The 13,070-nt window shown below is 50.4% G+C and overlaps 1 protein-coding gene across 3 annotated transcripts in view; it reads right to left on the reverse strand.

Annotated features, from left to right (window-relative positions):
- MAD1L1 (mitotic arrest deficient 1 like 1) overlaps positions 1–13,070 on the reverse strand; it is a 321,677-nt gene that overhangs the window by 101,177 nt on the left and 207,430 nt on the right. The gene's annotated exons all lie outside the window — the stretch shown is intronic.

Here is a 13,070-nt window from a genome sequence, read left to right on the forward strand (position 1 = left end):
GCCTGCACACACTGCCTGTTGCCTCCTCCTCCCTGATGGGCCCTGACTGCCAGCTCACATCACCCCTGCAGCCTTTCCATTCCCGTGCATCACACACCTACCCTGCGTTTCCAGCACAGAGCAAAGTGTCAGGCTCACACAGCCCTAGATGACCGTGTCCGCACACACCTGTCGGTATCCCGCAGAGGAGGCTGGAGCATGGAAAGACTGACGGCCCAGGCTCTGGGGTCAGTCATACACAGAGCAGGGGTCTGGCCATGGACCAAATGTCTGTGTCTCCCCAAATTCTTATGCTGAAGCCCTACCCACCGTGAGATGGAACGTGAAGGTAACCACGGTTCACTGAGGTCATAAGGGTGGGACCCCGCGATGGGGTGACCCTCCCTGTCAGAGAGAGATCCAAGGGCTTAGGCACACTGTGCCCAGCTCTCTGTCCTGTTGTTGCAAGCCTCCTGCAAACCAAAATGTAATCCAAAATGAACAGTGGGCATGAAAGAAGGTTACAGGTATCACTCCAGACAAGACACTCGTTTCTCACTTCCTTCATCTATAAAACTGGGAAAATAATAGTCCATACTGGTTTTTTGTCCTTTTTTTTTTTTTTTTACAGCTTGTTTTAAGAATTAAATGAGTCAGTGCTTAGCACATAGTACGTGCTCATGCAAGAAAGAAACACGGAAAGAAGGAATGACAACAGGGGGAAGGGAGCGAGCCGAGGGGCTATGTTGACACTGGACACGGCACCAGCTGCCTGCTGGAAAGAGACCACGACACAATGTGGAGGCACAGCATGGAGACCCCGTGGGCTGGGTACCAGAGGCGCAGGATAGCAAACTGAGCAAGCATTTTGCAACAAGCAGATGCTGGCGGCAGAAAGGGCTACACGAGCCATGGACCAGGCAGGCCTAATGGATGTGGGAACAACGAACCCCCCCCCCCCCGCCCAGGACAACAGAGTCCTTCACAAGGACAGGAAAGCATTCTCCAAGACAGATCGTATTCCTGTGGCATTTAGCAAACCTTTACACATTTTTAAAACCAGAAATTGTACAAACTATATTCATAGACCATAACGGAATTAAACCAGAGATCGGTAACAGACAAGTAGCAGGAGAATCTCTAAATGTCTGAAAGTCTAACATCGCACATCTCAATGACACGTTGTTTGGAGAAGCGCCTGATGAGACTCTAAATTACGTTTGCGTGAATGCGACAAGAACACGACACAGCTCACTGCAGGACGCAGCTGAAGGGGAGCAGGGACACTTCCACTGGAAAACAAGATCTCAAATCAATAATCTAAGCCTCCACCTTAGAAACTAGACAGAAAGGAAAAAAATCTACCCAGAACAAGCAGAAGGGAAGATATATAAAGAGCAGACATCAGTGAAACTGAAAACAGAAAAACAAAGAGAAAAATGCAAGAAACCAAACACTCGTTCTGTGAAGAGGCCAGTGACACAGCGAGCCTCCAGCAAGACTGGCAAAGAAAAGACAAAATAGAGGACACAAAGTTATCGTATCAGGAGTGAGAGGTCTCCCCCCCCCCCCAGATCCTCCAAACCAACAGGAAAGGAGCCACGTACACAGCTGTGTGCACAGAACCTGCCAGTTCAGGTGGGATGCACCGATGCAGCAATCCAGCCGAATTCTCCCAAGATACAGCACACAGCCTGGGTAATTCCAGGACTAGAGGAGAGGTTACACATGACAGAAACATCCAGGCTTAGTTGGTTTTACTGGGTGCAAATGGTTAGGGAAGAAATGATGCCAGTTCAACACCATCTCTTCCGGAAAACAAAGGAGAAGGGGATGCCTCCCAGCCCGTTTCACTGGGTCAGCATTATGCTGTACAAACCCAGACAGGCGCAGCCTGGAGAGCCACGGGCCGGCACCCCTCATGAATATGGACACAAAACTCATCAACAAGATGTGAGCAAGCCGAATCCAGCAGTATGTGAGAAGGACAATACATTACAACCCAGGAGGGCTCACCTCAGGGTGTCAGGCTGGTTCAATACTGAAAAATAAATCAACAGAATCTGCCATATCGACAGTCTGAAGAAGGAACACCACATGATCATACCAATCAATTCAAGGGGGAAAAAAGGACCTGAAAAAATTCAGTATTCATTCACGATAAATAAAGAAGAGAAGGGAACTTCTACATGCTGACAAAAGGCACCTACAAAAAACCTAGAGTTCACCTCATGCTCAAGGGCTTCAGACTGAATGCCCTCCCCCAAGACCTAGAACACGACAAAGGTGTCCGCCTTCATCATCCCACTTCAACATCATGCAGACGTCCCAACCAGCACAAACCACAAGGAAAGGAGACCAAAAGCATATCACTCGGCGAAGACCTCAACTAACCAAATTAACAGAAAATAGAACATCCATGTAGAAAAGTCCAAAGAATTGGAACAAAAGAACCCTCATAAAACTGATGAGAACATGAAGTAAGGTTTCAGGATACAAAATGAGTAAGTACAAAATCAGTCATTTCTAGGTAATAGCAATGTATGAGAGTAAACCAAAACTAAACAAACTTTAGAACTGACATGAAAAGACATACTTAGGTCCAAATCTAATAAAATTAGACATGAAAGCTAGGACATTACTTCTAATGTTTTTGGAAATAAAAAGGACTGCCCGATAAGACCACGGATGACTAGACACAGACTGGATAAATGAGACTAATTCCTAGCAATTAACAAACTACTAAAACTGACACAAGATAAAACAGAAATCTGAAGAGACCAGTAACAAGTAAGGAAACAGAAACAGGGATAAAACAGAGCAAAGAAAAGTGCAGAACCGCACAGCTTCATGGGTGAGTTCCACCAAACATTCACAAGGGAGTAAACATGAATCCTTCCCAAATTCTTCCAAAAAGTTAAAAAGGAGGGCATCCTTCCAAATTCATTCTACAAGCTCAGTGTTACGGTGGTACTCAGTCAGGCAGACACCATGAGAAAACCCCAGACCAATGACCCTTATTCAACAGAGAGGTAAGAATCCTCAACAACATACTAGCAGACGGAATTCAGCACCATATTGAAAGGATCATACACCACAACCAAGTGGGACTTGTGCCAGGAATACAAGGTTGTCTCAAAATATGGACATCATTCAATGCAATACACCATATTAATAGAATAAAGAAAAACCCCACATGATCATCTCAACACACACGGGGAAGGCATCTGACATACCAGCAACACTCAACTACCTGCAGAGAGGGACTTCAACATGACAAAGGGCCTATTTGAAAAAACCCACAGCTATTACCAACCTCAGCGGTACAAGATTGAAAGGTTTTCCTGTAGGATCAGAAACAGAACAAGGATGCCTGCTCTCACCACTTCCATTTGACATACTACTGGAAGTTCCAGCCAGAGCATTTAGGCAATAAAAAAGAAAAAATTTTCCACACTAGAAAGGAAAAAGTAAAACTGTATTTGCAGCTGCCATAATCTAGAAAACCCTAAAAAAATCTGCAAAACCAACACACAACTGTTGGAGTTAATAAATAAATTCAGGAAACTGCAAGCTAGAAAATCAATTATGTAAAATTCAGTTATATTTCTATCTACGAGTAATGAATAATCTGAAAAGGAAATTAAGAACATAATTCCATTTACAACAACATCAAAAAGAACAAAATACTTAGGAATTAACTTACTCATGGACATAAAAGTATGTATATTGAAAATTGATACATGTTATTAAAAGCAATGAAAGAAGGGGCACCTGGCTGGCTCAGTCAGAAAAGTATGTGACTCTTGATCTCAGGGTTGTCAGTTTGAGCCCCAGGTTGTATGTAGGGATTACTTAAAAATAAAATCTTAAAAAAAAAAAAGAAGAAAGAAATGAAAGAAAACCGAAATAAATGGAAGGCATCCCATGTTCAGGGATAGGAAGACTTGAGTGTGGTTAAGACCTTGAAGAGTCCAAATAATCTTGAGAAAGAAGAATGAAGCTGGAAGACTCCTACACGCTGCCCTCAAAACTTACTAGAAGGCAATAGTCATCGGAGAGGAATGGGCTTTATGCAGATAACAATGAACAGTGTGGATGAATGTCACTGAAGCCAAGTGAACAAAGCCAGTCTCAGAAGATGACATATTGTAGAACTCCACTCATCAGACATCACTGACAAACATGGAGAAGGTGTCTGTGGTTGCCACCGGGTCAGTGGTGTGCAGGTAGGCAAGGCACAAGGGGGATTCTGAGGTGATGAGATTACTTTGTTCTCTGACTGAGGGGGTGAATAAAATTCATAGAATGGCACCCCTCACGAAAAAAGGTAATTTTACTATATAAATAATTTTTTTAAAGATTTTATTTATTTGTCAGAGTGACAGAGAAGGACAGAGTGAGAGCGAGAGAGAGCACAAGCAGGGGGAGTGACAGAGGCAAAGGGAGAAGCAGACTTTCTGCTGAGGAAGGAGCCTGATGTGGGGCTTGATCCCAGGACCCCGAGATCATGATCGGGGCTGAAGGCAAACGCTTAACTGACTGAGCCACCCAGATGCCCTGTAATAATTTTTAAAGTAAAATATAAAAAAGCTGGTAATGTTCTATACTTTATCTGTACCTTAGTGTGATGGCAAACACATGTGTCCACATCTATCAAACATGTCTCCAGCACCAGGTGGGGGTGAAGGTAGGGAGTAATTTTATTGCTGACCTCCTTTAAAGATTTTTATTTATTTGTTTGACAGACAAAGATCAAGAGTAGGCAGAGAGAGAGGGAGAGGCAGACAGAGAAGGGGGGGAAGCAGGCTCCCCACTGTGCAGAGAGCCCGACACAGGGCTCGATCCCAGGACCCTGAGATCATGACCTGAGCCGAAGGCAGAGGTTTAACCTACAGAGCCACCCAGGCGCCCCTGCTGACCTTCTTTAGAACTGAAGGTGCATGGTGATAATAAAAGGAAAGTGGCTTGTATTTGGTTTCATTATGTTTTAACCTTCTCCAAAGAGAACGCACCATCTTAGACCTGTGTCCAGGGGTACAATGGCACAACCTAGCCACTGGTACTCTGCCAGGCATAGCTCCCTGTTTTTTAGGGATGCATTTTTAGGGGCTGTATTCTTTTGTAGATTCACTAGCCTCAGTAGAACACTACTTCCTAAAACCCTCTTTGGACAGTTGGTAGAGTTCTGTAGCCTAACTCGGAGAAGGCACAGGTGCAGAGCCTAGCCCACGGAGAGGACTGAATCAATGCTAGCTGCTTTGACTGCAACGATTACCGCCACTACCAGAGCAAGGACCTGTCATCACTCGCCAAAGTACGATGCATCAGAATTCTAGACACAGCCAGACTTCTGTGGTCCAAATACCATAGGGCTTCTGAGATCTAGAAAATATACTTGCATGTCCGTCAGAACATGGACCACAGTGAACACACAGAGATGTTTATTGCAGCTTGCCCTGAATGGCTGAAAACTGGAAACAAACTCCAGAAGTGGATTAATTAACTATGTTTGGTTATTTTATCCATTAATATTTATAAAGAGTCTGTAAAAACATGGGAAGAAATAGGGTTTGAATGCTGTGCTTCCCTGTTTATAAAACAGACATGAATGGGAAGAATGCCATGACTCCAGGAGAGGTAGTGGTTCATCTATAGACTGAAGTGCAATCTCCGTGAAAATCTCACTAAAACAAGAGCAAAGGCTTCGCTTTTTATTTTTCCCTATACTTTGTACTCCCTTGAGGACAAAGAAAACAAAGGAAGGGACAACATCAAAAGACCTTTAGAAGCCAGAAAGCAGATGGAGGAGTGGTAAATAACCCAAAAAGCTAAATCCGGGGCTGGCCGTGGAAAAGCCAAGAAAATTCTACAGTCTCAGGAACAGGCACTACCAGTAGTCACTTCTGGAAACAGGGTGAAGGTAGGGCTCAAACCGGAAGACTGTGTGGAGGTGGTTTTTTTTTTTTTTTTTTTTTTAAAAACGTTGTAGGAAATAATTACAGGAATTTGCAAAAAATGTACAAGGAGGCTCATGTGCTCTTCACTTAGCCTCCCTCTGTGGCAACAACATGAAGAAAATACAGATCAATATCAAACCCAGGAAAGCGGACCCTCGGGCAGCCCCCAGAGGTTCCCACTTGCTGGCCCTCATGAGATCCCACCGTACGTGCAGATCTGTGTAACCACCACAGTTAAGATGCAGAACTGGGTCAACATACAAGGCTGCTCACGCCATCCTCCTGGAGATACACGCACCCCTCACCCCCCAAACACTGACAACCTCCTCTGTTTTCTGGAACAGACCGCTTAAAATTGATGTTAATTACTCTTCAAGTTCAGAATTCTTGACGGACACCATGTGGGCCTGGAAATATCTTTTGGGGAAGCATTTTAGTCATGAACTCAGTTGGTTAATGCTTGTAGGACTATGCAGATGATCTATTTCATGTTGGTTGAGGTTTGGGAATCTGTGGATTTTGAGGAATTGGTCCATTGCTCCTAAGATAATGAGCTTGTAAGCCTAACCCTGTCCACAGAACTCTTGTTATAGCCTTCAGATGGCTATAGGATCTAGGGAAGCCCCCATCTCGTTCCTGGTATGGGTGACTGCCTTCTCTTTCCATGTGGGACTGTTTTGCAAGGAGTTTATTAATTTTATTGCCCTTCTTTAAAGAATGTTTCATTTCAGTAATTTTTCTATTTTTTTTTGCTTTTGATTTCCTTATTGTTTGCTATGTATTCTTCATTTCTGCTTGTTTGGGGCTGGAGGCTGGAATAGAAGTTTGGGAGCCTCCCCCTTCAAGCGCTACCCACCGCCTTGGTGCTGACGGAGCCGTGTCGCAGGGAAAGACCACTCAATTGTGCGGACTTCTCCTTCGAGACTTCCTTTTTCACACACAGGCTATTTAGAGGTGTGCTGTCTAACGTGCAAGTGGGAAGAGATGGTCCTGCTGTTTTCCTGTTCCTTCTAGTGTGAGGTTGGTATGGTCAGAGAGCGTGCTCTGTAACTGATTCTTCCAAGTGTGTCTTCTGACCCCGGACATGGTCAGTCTTACAGAATGCCTGGGTGCCTGTGAAAGGGGGGTTCCAAGAAGCGTACCAGAAACGCTCGCCAGACCCTGTGGTTGGCGGTGATGCTGAGTTCCTCCGTGACTTCACGTGGTCCCTTTCAGTGGTCCTGCCATCTGAGCTGAGCAGAGGCCTCGACCGTGCACGTGGATCATCTCTTCCTGCCGTCAGTACTACCGCTTCTCACTTCACATTCTGAAGTTCTGCTATTCGGCAGAAACACACTTGGGATTGTCGTGCCTTCTTGCTACACTGGCCTTCGTGTGATGTCCCTTTGTGTCCATGGCAACCTTCTCTGCTCTCAAGTACATTTTAGCTGGTATTAGTTAATGCAGCCATGTAAACGATGGCCCATCTTCCACCCTGCTGAGAAGGCTGTGGCTGAGGAAGCTTGGTCAACAGAATACGAGCAGCCCTGTGTCTTCACCCACCTGCTAAGCTCCATCTTGTAACTGGTGTGCCTAGATCATTTCCATTAAAAGTAATCACTGATTTGCTTGTGCTTAAATCTGCCGTGGTGTTATCTGTTCTCTGACTATGCCTCTGTTTCTCGTTTTCTGCCCTCCTTGGATGCATTCAGGGTTCCTCTGTATTTTACTGGCAGCGTGGAGTACAGTGCATGGTACAGCTGTCTCCGTGGTTGCCTCAGGCCCTCAAACGTACACCTGTCGCACAGCCGACAGCGTGACAGGACATGGCAGTCAGGAGCGGAAGCAGAGCTGCCCCCAGGGCCCGGCCCCCCATGTGCACGGAGCGCCAATGCCATGTGCCAGTCAGCGAGTCAGCAAACACAGGGACGGAGGACAGCCCGCGCCCCTGCCCTACCCCCCTCCACTCACCTGTCCTCTTGTCCGGGACGCTCCCTTAGCCGCTGGGCATGGGCGGGTCCCCTGCTCACAATCTGGGGATGTCTGGCTTCTCTGCTGGCCCCTGAAGCACACTGTCCCCAGCTGGCAGCTGGTGTCCCTCAGAGCGTGAATGCCCCTGTGTGTTCCCTCAGCCTCCACAGCCCCTGAGGCCAGTGCTGCGCAGCTCCAAGTAGCGTCCCTGCATACTCCTAGGCTGCTTCTCTCAAGACTCTGTCTCTAATTTTCAGGTTAATTAGGATGTGCCACGTGAATTTCTGTGGCCGTACACGGTGTGCGGTTCGCCCAGCTTCTTAAACCCACACGTTTACTCCCCTCACCAAATCTGAGGCATTTTCAGGCATTGTTCAGATACTTTTCCAGCTCTGGTCTCTCTCTTGCTTCTTGGGCTCCAATTAATGCACATTATCTCTGGGGCCCTGATCCCAGTGGCTCTGCTCCCATCTGTCATCCTGTTTCCTCTGTCTGTCTGACTGATGCCATCTGTCTGTCTGCCTCTGAGGTCCTGACTCTTGGCCCTAGCCCACTCTGAGTCCGCCCATGAACTCTGCATTTCTGCTTGGATTTTCCAGGTCTACAAAAATTTCTGTTGCGCACTTCTCCTTCTTTTTTTTTTTTTTTTTAAACTAATTTCTCCTTGGGGCGCCTGAGTGGCTCAGTCATTAAGTGTCTGCCTTCGGCTCAGGTCACAATCCCAGCGTCCTGGGATTGAGCCCCATGTTGGGCTCCCTGCTCAATGGGGAGCCTGCTTCTCCTGCTGCCTGCCTCTCCCCCTGCTTGTGTTCCCTCTCTCACTGCCTCTCTGTCAAATAAACAAACTAAGTTCTCCTTCTTTGTTGAGGTTTACCATTTTTTCCTTTGTTTAAATAAGATTCCTGTTTGTTGACGCGTTTTTATGATTGCTGCTCTACGATCCTTGTCAGATAACTCTAACACCCACGTCACTGCTCTGCTGCCCGCTGTCTTCTCTCATTCACGTTACGACAACCTGGGTATGATACGAGACCTTTTACCACATTCTGCAACCAAGTTCCCTGCATCTGGCAGGCAGCCCTGGCTAGATGCAGCGCCTGGTCCAGGAAGCGGGCGCATGTCCCACTACCTGTGGGCCATGTTCATGCGATGCTGGCAGAGGTGGACACTGCACACGGTGGGGTGTAAGCCAGGCTCCCCATGGGGTCCCAGGGACCCTGAGGAAGGGAAAGCAAGGGCCACCTCATGGCTGCTACAGGGCAAAGCGCAGGCTTCCTGCTGGGCCTTCTGAGCCATGGGCAGTGGAGAGCGGGGAGGAGGCCTCCTCTGTCTTGCTCCAGCTCTCAGATGCAGGGAAATCCGGATAGTGGGCTGCAGGAGGCCAGCTCACCTTGTCCTGCTGACAAGCGCGGTGCTGCCCGCTCTGGGGCCCGGACAAGAAGAAGGGTCACCACTGGCCCAGCAGACATGGGCCATGGGGACTGAGTGCCCCTGCTGGTTGTCATGGGTGGGTGTACTCAGGAAGGCTCTCCCTCGATCCCCCAATGGGTGTGTGTCTGTGGTTCTTCAGGTCAGAGCCTCTGCAGCTCCCAGTCCAGGGGCTCAGGCAGAGATGCAGGGAGCTCACCACCACCCTGCACAAGTCCCAGGGTCCCACGTGGGCCACCTTCGCTCCCCTTCTGGGTCTTGCCTGCCTGTGTGTCATGCTGGGTTTTGAGTCATAAGGTGAGGACGTGGGCAGGACAGGATGACTGACCAGAATGGGACTCGGAGATGTTCGGAAAAGCCAGCATCTCTGTTTCCCATCACCCTTTTCTCTCCCTGTCTTAGAAAAACACCAGAGGTTTATTTTCTTGAGAGAGAAAACAGCAGGTCTCCGGGCCGAGAAATACCAGATAAAGTGCAATGTCACCGCGGTGACCAGGGTACTTGGGGAAGGTTTCCATAGCGATGCTGAGCTACCCCACAGTCCTGTCCCCTCAGTTTCCAGGCGATGGTAGCACCTACGCCTCGCAGACAGGATCTTCCCCAAAGACACGACCAGTCCCAAGGCCCCTCCAGGCCCTACCTGCCCCATGAGCAGATGGCTGGGCCCACCGCACTCTGGAGGTCGGGGTGAACCAGACTGAGAGAACAAGGTCCGGGTTACACCCACCACACTGACCTGAACACGGAAGCAGCCGAGAGAGAACAGGCTGCCCAAAGAACGCAGAGCTGCGCTGCGGACACAGTGTGTTCGCGAAGCCACAAGGCGTCTTATGTATAAAAGAATCCTCAAGGAACAAGCCAACAACAAGAAATTTTAGGAAACATCACTGTAGAAATACAGTAAGAACAGGCTGATAAATCTCAGAGAATCTTACAGAGAGTAGAATAAAAAGATAGAAAATAAAACCAAAAATCTTTTTAAAACACAGCACTAATTCAGGAAGTTCAACCCCCAGATGATTGTATTCTCAGAGAACTAGAAAAACCGAAGAGAAAAAATAATACAGAATAACCCACGAGAATCGGCAAGGACTGAGGGGGCAGGGCCACCAGAGGCCACTGAGTGCCCACAGAGCACCTGAGCACAGGCCCGAGCGGGTGTCCACAGCAGGTGGAAACAGGCTCCAAGGAGAAGATTCGGGCCCAGAGATGGCCATAGGCACACGCCTCCCCCACTGCTGGCTGCACAGGTCAGCTCAGGGAGGCCCCATCACTCTGCAGGTGGCACCCGGCCCGCGGGCAAGGCCACCAGCTGTAGTCTGCAGAGCTGCGGGCTGGCAGAGGGGCCCGGGCCTGGTGGTCCGGCCACTGCCCACAGAGGTGCCTGCAGCCCAGGCAGTGGAGTCCTGCTGACCACCGGCTTCCCCTGTCCGCCCTCCCGATGAAGCAGCCAGTCAGCAGGGAGCGTGAGGCCACAGGGGCTCCAGGAGGCTGCCCTAGTCTTCCCGGCTGATCCTGAGAAACCTGGTGCTGGTCCAGAAGCTCATGGCCTGTGAGCACCAGGCCCGGAGGGCTGCCTCACCCCGGCAGCACCACCGTTCCACTGGGACCACTCACCGAGGCCCGTGGCCCCAGGTCTATAGGAGAAGGCAGGGGCAGCAGGTCTGAAACGCAGGGAGGCTGGCTGTGCCCTCAAGGCCTGGGCTGTCCAGCAGTGCCCTCACCTCTGAGATCAACCAACTTCTGGGAGCTCAGGGGGCAGGGCCCGTGTCCTCTAGATTGTAGACTCGTGGGTACACAGAAGACAGGGTGCTCGTCAAGGACTTGTTCAATACAAGGGTTTTTTTTAAAAAAACAAATGAGTCTACCACCTCACCTTCTAGAAAGGGTGTGGGTGGGACCATGGGGCACATCCCTTTAGCCCCCGAAGCAGGAGTCCCGGGGTAGCGGAGAGGGCCTGGAGCTGGGCCAAGAGCAGTGGGAGGGGCCAGCAGGTGTGAGAGAGCCACGCGCGACCCTAGAGCGACTGAAGTCCACCTGGCCACCGAAGGCACAGACCACACTTGGGACTGCCAGTGCTGCCATGTGACAGCAGAGAAGGGAGCATCAGGATTTGTTCCTGGGAAAAGGTCCACGGGCTCCACCTGAATCTCTGCACACATTCCCTAGTTTGCTGGTTCAAGAGCAACATTCTGTGTGTGTGCACATCATGTGTGAACCGCAGGGTGGACAGCGGGAAGAACCATGGGATCAACGGCGGGGTGAGTGGTGGAGTGACTGGCAGGGTGAATGGCGGGGTGAACCGTGGGGTGAAGGGCAGGGTGAGCAGCGGGCTCCACCCACACCATAGCAGTGGAGGGGCTGGCAGAGCCTCACAGCCACTGGTCCCGAGAAAGGGATGGGGTGGGGGGCTCCCCATGGCTGTGCTCAGTGGACCCCAGAGCTTGCCTGGCAGGTGTTCTCACCACAGGGCTGAGGGGGAGCACACGATGTGCTGTCGTGCATGGCCCCAGCCTTCCCTCAAGCGGCCAGATACTCGGGAGGGCAATGAGCACGTGTCCCGGCAAGCGGTCCACACAATTGCCGACCCAGTTCCAATTAATTAGCCACAAAGGCTCGTCTCCCATGGTTGCTTTCACCAAACGAGATGGTGGAAACAGGCAGCTTTGATCTTGATGTACAAGATACCACTGATGAAGCCTTTTATCTAGATCTTAAAAATAAATATAAATGAATACACCCAAAGTGTGCCCGCCATGCAAATGAGTGCAGCTGGCCCTGTCGGCCAACAGCTAGCTGACCAGGGCCTGGACAACACCCCTGCATTCCTGGGGAGGGCACGGTGGGAGGCAGGACCACTGTACCTGGCGGCTCAGGTCCCAAGCACCTGCTGCGTGGCCGGGGGTGAGGGCACTAAGGCAGACTGGGGATGCTGTGTCTCATCCACTTTCCCACACTGTGGGGGGCTCCCAGGGCAGCCCCCAAGGCCCCTCAGGATCAGCACCAAGCACGCTACCCTGGCCTAGCTCCTTGTGGGGCTCCCGTGGGGAAGCCCGTCCGCATCCTAGAACTTGGCTGTGCCCCAGGCCTGCCCGGATCCCCTCTGCCACCCCTCCTCACTCACCTACTATCAGGACCCCCACAAATCCCGCCCTCTGACTGCAACAACTGTGCTCATCTGTGGGCTGGGCCTTCTCCGGGAAGTCGGGTGTAGGAGAGTGTTTTCTGCATCTCTGCACACCAATGTTCCCACAACAAGTACTCAGCTGATGCTCGGCTGGGAGACAGTTGCCCCCCGGCCAAGCCCCTCTTCCAGGGCCCCACTCCAAGCAGCCAAGGGCGCTCTTACAGATGCGATGGCCCCTTGGTCCTCAAGGCTCTGTGGGCCCCACTGCTCCTGGGAATAAGGCCACAACTGCAGAGGGGCTCACCTGGCCTGGCCCGGTCCCCAGAACGCTGCCAGTCCCTCTCCAGCATGGAGTCCTTCTTCCCACCTGTGTCCTCACATGCCGCCGCCTCCCCCTCTCATCCTAGCTCTCCAGCCGTGCCCAGCCCACCCCCGGAGCCTCCCAAGGCCAGCAGACTCCACAGACTTGGGTTTTCCCAGCCCGTCTGCCATGCAGATTTCCCGGACATCCCCCCTCATCCCCCTTACGCTGTAACATCCAGGAAGACAGACAACAGGCGCTCTTGCTCGCCCTGCCCTGTCCTCACACTCAGCCCATGGGATGCCCACTGCGCGCACTCGCACCT

The sequence above is a fragment of the Neovison vison genome, chromosome 14 (assembly GCF_020171115.1).
Source record: "Neovison vison isolate M4711 chromosome 14, ASM_NN_V1, whole genome shotgun sequence".
In the NCBI taxonomy this organism is placed as follows: domain Eukaryota; kingdom Metazoa; phylum Chordata; class Mammalia; order Carnivora; family Mustelidae; genus Neogale; species Neogale vison.